Raw genomic sequence first — 8,414 nt, 5'->3', positions numbered from 1 at the left:
CGACCGGAGCGGACAGTTGGAAAGTCAAGAGCTAAAGGATCGAAACATTACCCGAAAGGCAAGTCTGTCGTTCCTTTGCCCGAATCCCTTCCAAGCGATGTTTGCAGAGCCTGCGTTTTCAAGTATTTACACAAGTAAGCCTTTTGTTGATATGCTGAATGCTTATAACTTGCAAGGCGCATCGGGATGGTGAGAACGAAGTATGGGAATCAATATTAAGGAAAGATCCTCATTTTGATACGACTCCCTACAAAGTCTTGTTTGCCATCCTGAAGTATTTACCGACCGGGTATTCCTCCTCCCGACTGGACCAAGGATAAGATTGATCCTCCACCTTCCAATCCAGATATTATGCAATATCTGGAAGATTCTCCTGTTTATTCTCCGCTGGAAGAAGTCAATTATGACGAGCTTGTGCCGAATGCGAGTTTGGTCGAGGACCATTCTCCTCCTGGACAAGCTGAACAAAGAGTATGAAATTGCGGAGGATTTTCTAAATATCGAAATTATTTTGTAATCCTCATTTCTTCTCTTCTTTTCCTTGACTCCCCACCAATGGTTGACTCATATGTTTGTTCTAGCAAAGTCGCGTCGATCTTGTATAACTTGTTAACAATAATTGTAATGACTTTCTTCTTTGATCAAAGATTGTATCCAGCTCTTGTAATTATTTTGATACTGGCCTCTTTGGATCTTCTGAAGAAATAAGAAGTTACTTTATCTTGAACTTTGCTAGCCGCTTGAATCGCCGTTGCATTAGGTCTTAGTTGTCTGAAACAATGCCTTTACTTAAGGATTTCCGGAGAAATACAATAAGTCTGAGAAGGAACTCACTCGGGTTTTAAACCAATGCCTTATACTTAAAGATTTCCGGAGAAATACAATAAGTCTGAGGAGGAACTCACTCGGGTTTTAAACCGATGCCTTATACTTAAGGATTTCCGGAGAAATACAATAAGTCTGAGAAAGAACTCACTCGGGTTTTAAACCGATGCCTTATACTTAAGGATAATTCAAAAATTCAATAAGTCTCGAAGGAACTCACTCGGGTTTTAAACCGACGCCTTGCAAAAGGAACTCACTCGGATTTTCATCCGATGCCCCGACTTAAGAAAGTTCGAAAGATTTTCCATAAGTGTTGAAGTGTTGAAGGACCCACACGAATTTTCATCCGATGCCTTATATTTGGATCTTGTTCTTGAATGTGGTGTATGATGCCCCCCAATCAAAAGATAGTTTGTTGAAAGCCAAAAATTGCATTGATTGAGTTGAAAATGATTACATCGTGAACAAAATTGAAATCATCTTCAAGGATAAAACTTTTTGAGATGCCTAGCATTCCACGAACGATCCAACTCTTTCTGGGAATCAATGTTCTTCAGCCTGTAAGCTCCTGAACCGACCGGTTTCACAACCATATAAGGTCCTTCCCAAGAAGGGTCCAACTTTCTTTGGTGACGCGGGTCGGAAGCTAGGGTGTTTCTCAACACCAAATCTCTGGCTAAGTACCGACGATTCTTCACTCGAGTATTATAATGAGACGCTATCCTTCTTTGATAATGTTGAGTTCGTGCTATTGCCTTTGCCCGAACTTCGTCCAACAAATCAAGACTATCAAGCGATCCTTGTTCATTTGCTTTTTCCTCGAACTCACGATCCCGTAACGTCCCCGCCATTATCTCCACAGGTGCCAATGCTTCGGATCCATATGCCAACCTGAATGGAGTTTCTCCTGTAGGCGTTCGAACCGTAGTTCTACAAGCCCACAAGACATTATGTAGTTCTTCGACCCAAGAAGCTTTGTCGCTTCAAGTCTTCTCTTTATTCCTTCCAAAGTAGCGTTCGGTTAGTAACCTCTACCTGGCCATTGCTTTGGGGGTATGCCACCGAGGACATACGATGCTCGATCATATATGTTCCACGTAATTGCTCAAATTGTGGACAATCGAACCGAGTACCATGGTCAGTGACAATTATCTTTGGAATCCCAAAGCGATATATGATTGATTCAAGCACAAATTTCTCCACTTTTTTTCAGTAATTGTCGCCAGTAATCGGCTTCTACCCATTTTGTGATGTAATCAATTGCTACTATCGGATATTCCCGTCCGCCCGATGCCTTGGTGAATTTGCCCATGATATCAATTCCCCACATTGCAAAGGGAATGGGATTTAGAATTGAAGTCATAATTTCCGCACGGCGCTTTGATACCGTAGCTGAATTTGACAGTTACTACATCGACGAACGTAGTCCATAGCAGCCTCCTGGATCTTAGGCCAATATAGCCCAAGTCTTAGAATTTTGTGGGCCGAGCTCGCCACCCATGTGAGCGCCACAAATTCCTTCATGAACCTCAGCCAAAGCTGATTTTGCTCCTTCGGGGCCTATACATCTCATAAGGGGTCTAGCATAAGATCTTTTGTATAGTCTCCCATTCTCGAATGACAAATCTAGCTGGTCGAATCTTGATCAACCTTGCCTCTACCGGATCCTCGGGTAACTTGTCATCTCTTAGATATTCGATTATTGGATCCATCCAAAGAACGTTCCGCTTCAATATAAGAAATTTCTTTCTCATGATAACTTGGAAAAGTTACCTCTTCAATGTAGACCGAAGGGTCTAGATTCTTTTCCTTGGCATTGGCTAGTCGGGATAGCTCATCCGCCACTGAATTTTCATTCCTCGAAATCGAGATATCTTCAAATTCCGAAATTGGTTCTGAAATGCCCGCACTATCTCCCAATATTTTTGCAAGCGTGGTTCTTTAATGCCATACTCCCCCCGGACTTGGTTGACTATAAGCCGAGAGTCACTATAAATAGTAACATCTGCAATAGCTAATGCCTTTGACAACCGAAGTCCCGCTATCGTGGCCTCATATTCCGCTTCATTATTACTTGCATCAAATGCGAATCTCAAAGCATATCGAATAATAAATCCTGCTGGACTTTTTAATAGAATTCCACTACCGCTCCATCTTTATTACTCGAACCATCCACATATACCTCCCAAGTGGTTGGTATAATGGGATCCTCAATGGTGGGTTCCATCGGTGCAGTAGTTTCTACTACAAAGTCGGGTAATGCCCGAGCCTTGATTGCAGTTTTGGGCTTAAAACTCACTTGGAACTCACTTAGCTCAACCGACCAGGATACCATCCTTCCGGACAAATCAGGTTTGTTAAGAACTTTACTAAGAGGAAAAGTTGTAAATACCTCAATTGGATGAGCCCGAAAATATGGCCTTAGCTTCTCGGCGGCCATCATGAGAGCCGAGCTCGCTTCTCAATCTGCGGATATCTCGTCTCCGCATCTAGCAACACGTGGCTTACATAGTAAATCGGCCATTGTTTCTTATCTTTCTCCCGAACAAGTACCGCACCGACCGCCGAAAGGGATGTCGCTAGATATAGCTGTAATATTTCCCCCTTCTCCGGGTCCGGACAGGATCGGTGGTTGTCCAAGTGCTTCTTTTAATTCCTCGAAAGCTTTCTCGGCACTCTTCAGTCCACTTTGCTTCCTTACGCCCTTCAGGTCTTTAAGTGCCTTGAAGAAAGGCAAACATTTTTCTCCGGACTTGGAGATAAATCGATTTAAGGCAGCAACTCTCCCCGTCAAACATTGTACATCCCGAACGGTTTTGGGAGCCTCCATATCAATCGAGCTTGTATTTTGGCAGGATTTGCCTCAATTCCCCTCTCGTGATACCATGAAACCCAAGAATTTGCCCGAGGAGACTCCAAAGGCACATTTTTTGGGGTTCAACTTCATTTGATGTTTCCTCAGCATCGAGAAAACCTCAGTCAAATCTGCAATGTGATTTGCTTTTGTAAAGCTTTTCACCAAGATGTCGTCAACATATGCTTCAACATTCTTTCCTATCAGCTCTTTGAAAATCTTGTTGACGGCCCTCTCGATATGTTGCTCCCGCATTCTTTAGGCCAAAAGGCATGACCTTGTAATAATAGCTTTCACGATCAGTCATGAAAGCCGTATACTTCTCATCCTCCTTATTCATAAGGATCTAATTATACCTCGAGTAGGCATCCATGAAACTTAAAGTTTCATATCCCGCAGTAGCATCTATCAAGAGGTCAATCCGAGGCAACGGGTAGCAATCTTTTGGGCAAGCTTTGTTTAGATCCGGGTAGTCCGTACACATCCTCCACTTCCCATTCGCCTTTTTCACCATCACCACGTTAGCCAACCAAGTTGGGCACTCGATTGGTTCTATGAAACCAGAATTCTTAAGTTTTTCAACTTCGTTCCGAACGGCTTCATACTTTTCAATAGAGAAATTTCTTCCTTTTCGTATCACCTGGTTTCGCCTTAGGGTCTATCCGAGTTTGTGCTCTACAATGGCCCGATCGATCCCCGGCATGTCCTCAGCAGACCATGCGAATACATCCTTATTCTCGTTGAAGAAATAACTTCAACTCATCTTTAAACTCTTCCACTGCTCGGACCCGACATAAGTAATCTTTTTCTCATCCTCGGTACACAGCTGGATTTGCTCCAGATTTCTCCACCGGTTCGGGCCTTTGCATCTCTCGTCTCTTCCCGATCATCTCGAACTTCTATGGGGAGGGCAGTAACCTTCCTCGGACCCTCCTTGTCTTTTAAATAGGCAACATAACACCGCCGAGAGATCTTCCGGGTCGAGGAGACTTGACCGATTCCCATATCGTCGGGAATTTTATCTTCGAGTGCTTTGTCGAAACAATAGCACCTATCTTGGATAAAGATGGTCGCCCGAGAATCATATTATAGGCTGGTAGTTCTCGAACCACCAAAAAATTGATTCGGACAGTTGTTTCTTTAGGAAAACTTCCAATGGAAAGATCCAACTGAACCGATCCTTCCGCTACTGCAGACGACCCTGCAAAGCCATATAGGTGTGTAGATGAAGGTTTCATTAAGTCCTGATCCACCTTCAATTTTTGATACACTTCGTAAGAAATTAGGTCAACTGTAGACCCTGTATCAATCAATACTCTATGCACTTCCCGCCGTGCAATCTCTACCTTGATGACTATAGCATCATCATGAGGTAAACAAACGTCTCTTTCGTCTTCTTCGCTAAAGGTGATAGAATCTTCACCATTCAGCTTCTTCCGCTTCGCGCTCTCCGGCTCCAACAAATTTGGATTTGGTTTTCAGACTCCAGAATGATTCGGGCTCTGGTCCCCCGAAGATGGTAAGGATCGGTGACCAAGTAGCAGCTTCAATCACCTCCTTGCCTTTTTTAGACTTCGGGGCCTCCCTCGATCGTTCTGAACTAACCGAACGATTCCTTTTAGGGGCAGCCGCACGTGGCCCACGTGGCTCCTCCCTTCTCCCCGCTAACAAACCGGACGGATGTCCCTCGGATATCAATCTTTCAATATCCGCCTTCGGATGACGACAGTCATTAGTATAATGACCATAGTCCTTGTGGAATCGGCAATACTTTTCCCGATCCTGCTGCTCTCCAGGTTTCAAAAGAATTTTAGGCGGCCACTTCAAAATATTTTTTCTTTTGAGGATATTCAAAATATCGGCCCGAGGAGGATTCAATGGAGTGTACTCACTTCTACCGGGGGATCTTTGGCGCCAAGGTTGGGATCTTCCAACCCGATCGTGAACATTCTTCTTTGGCTTCGCTTCGCTCAGAGCCTTTTGTTCCTTATTGGAGACTTTATTATCTCCTTGGCGCGCATCTAGAATCTCCATGACTTCAGCCCGCTTCGGCATCTCTCGTACCAACTCAAAGCATAAGTCGTGGGTATATCCCGTAGTAATAACTCCAGGAGTTTCCGATTTGTGAGTCCCGTGAATAGAGCGGTTCGGCTACTTGTTCATCCAAGTTTTCTATCTCCATCGTCACTTTGTTGAATCTTTTCGAAACTCTCCGATCGGTTCGTTCTTTCCTTATTTGACAAGAAACAAGGTTTCTTCCGTTTTCTTGACCTCGTATCCCACTCCGGAATCGCCCTATGAATTGGCGCGCCAATTCGTCAAAGTTTACGATCCTTCCCGAGGGGAGGTTAGAAAACCACTTTTGTGCCGCTCCAGTTAGAGATGAACCGAAAACCCCGCATAAAATTTCATCGTAATTACCTGAAATCGCCATGGTCTGTTGGTAATAACCGATGTGAGCTGTTGGATCTCCGGAGCCATCGAATGTTGAGAAGGTAGGCAAACGAAAGTTATGGGGAAACCGATATCCCACAATTGGCTCAGCAAAAGGAGTCTTCCGAATGACTCAGTAAATATCCTCAGTTATTCTTCCCTTAGCCAATTGCCCTAACTTCTCATTGATGTTGGCCAATTCTTGACCAATCTGGGTCGGGTGATCTTCACCAATACGATCACGACCTCGATTAACACGATCATCACGTGCTACTCGATCATCACGAACAGCCCGTCCTTCACGAACGTTTCTCTCGTCACGAATCGCTCGATCATCACGAACGGTTCTTCCGATAAAGGTGGGAGTGAGTTCTTACCCCGTATCCAACCTTGTATTTGAATCAGTTGTACTCTCTTGCGGTCTGTCGAACCGATCGCCTCGCCTTGGTTGATCATCAATCCTCCGAAGTCCTCGGTCTCCTTCATGGAAATTCTGATCAACATTCCGGTCTTCAGCCATTCTTTGGTCACGTGGTATTTGATCACATGGCAATGCACGTCTCCCTGAATCGTGTTGATCAGGTTCTTGTGGTAAAACCACCCGTCTGGTGAGCACGCGGAGTGCTTGGCTCACCTCCAAGAGTTGAATCTTTACCTGATCCAATTGATCTTGGATTGTATCAGGAGGAAGATTACGTCCTCCCTGGCCATTATCCACCTCGATAGGATTTTGGCTTTCCTGGGGAATATCTGGATTATTCACCCCAGGTATCTGAACACCGGAATTGCGTTGTGCAGCGGCTGCTGCGGCTGCCGATCTAGTCACCATGGCTTTTTCAAGTCTTTCCCACAGACGGCGGCGCAAATGATGCGTCCAAAATCTGCTCAGCCCTTGGATCTCCACGTGATGTCCCGCAAAACGAAAGCGTCGGATGTGGCCCGACCGGCTGGGGTCGGGAGTCCACCTCCGAAGGCTAAGTCGCTTGATGAACTTAATCACAAACGGCTCGCTAGAAGCACGAGCTAATGAATGAAGAAACGGGAAAGGTGATCTAGATAGCAGGACGCTGATAGTTTGGATCTATCAGTATGTATCCGAACTTGAGTCTCAGATAGTATTCTTTTTGATCAATTGATCCGTCTCTCACCTTGTATGGTAGTGAGGTTTATATAGAGTGTACCTTCGAATCTCCTTCGTTGGATGCACTTGAGCCTTCTTCGGGTAGTCGTTGGATCTTATCAATAAGATCCGTTGAGCGATAGACTTCTACTAGTTTGGGCTAGTAGAGGACTCCTGAGATAACCGTTAGGTTATGCAATAGTTATCCCTTTGATGATGATTATCCGCAGCCGTCAGTTTGAGTCTGCTGTCATCAGGGTGATTACCCTAATCCATAAGTAAGATTAGGGCACGCTTGCAGCCGAATAAGCTTTCTTCTTCAGCAAGCCATCTTCCGGATCCGGTTCGCTCGGGAGCGATTCGGTTTTCTCCGTCTCGACCGGGGTCGAGGGTCGGACCAGGTATGAACCCGGTCAGATCATAAACTCTCCATATCAGAGAGAGATGAGAGCTGCATTCGCCCTCTTCTCCTTCTCTGTGGTTGGGTTCTCTTTTATGTCTCCCGCACACAATGAATCCCCTCTCTTTACCCGTCAATTTGACCTTTATTCTTTCGGAATTTGGAAAAACTCGAAACTGGAAAGTTGTAGATATTTTCAATATCGTTCCAACGCATCTTGAATCATCGAAATCCTAGCTCATACAAGAGAGATATACCCAAAATACTAAAGGTATGTCTGTTTACCCGATTTTCAGATTTATTACCAATTTTGTTCCTTAGACCTCCACCTATTTCCAATTTGGCTAAGATCTCACTTTTCATGATTTATTGAGCAGCAAGATTGAATGCCATGATTTAAAATCCACCAATATCTAATATATTTACCAACTTTACTCCATATTATCTCTAATATCCAAAATCTTCTTATTCCTGAAAAATACACAAAAATACTCAATTAGCTCTCTTTACTTAAATAAGTATGGGGAATTAAATCAAACAAATAATGGTAAATGCATGCTTATCAAATACCCCCACACTTGAGTGTTTGCTAGTCCTCAAGCAAAACAAGACAATAAAAGTAATACAGAAAATAAAGAAAGAAAAACCTAACTCACTTTCGTAGGAATCACGGTTGCACTTAGCATGTGCAACAAGCCTTTAAACCCCTAAGTTACCCTAGTGGACGAGTTGTGTCTCGTGAGTGTTTGCAGAGAATATACACACAAAATTCTTAAGTGCTC

The sequence above is a fragment of the Hakea prostrata genome, chromosome 2 (genome assembly GCF_041222555.1).
Source record: "Hakea prostrata isolate BN-2017 chromosome 2, UWA_Hpros_2, whole genome shotgun sequence".
In the NCBI taxonomy this organism is placed as follows: domain Eukaryota; kingdom Viridiplantae; phylum Streptophyta; class Magnoliopsida; order Proteales; family Proteaceae; genus Hakea; species Hakea prostrata.
The sequence above is the reverse complement of the archived record's forward strand: the minus strand, read 5'-3'. Positions refer to the sequence as shown.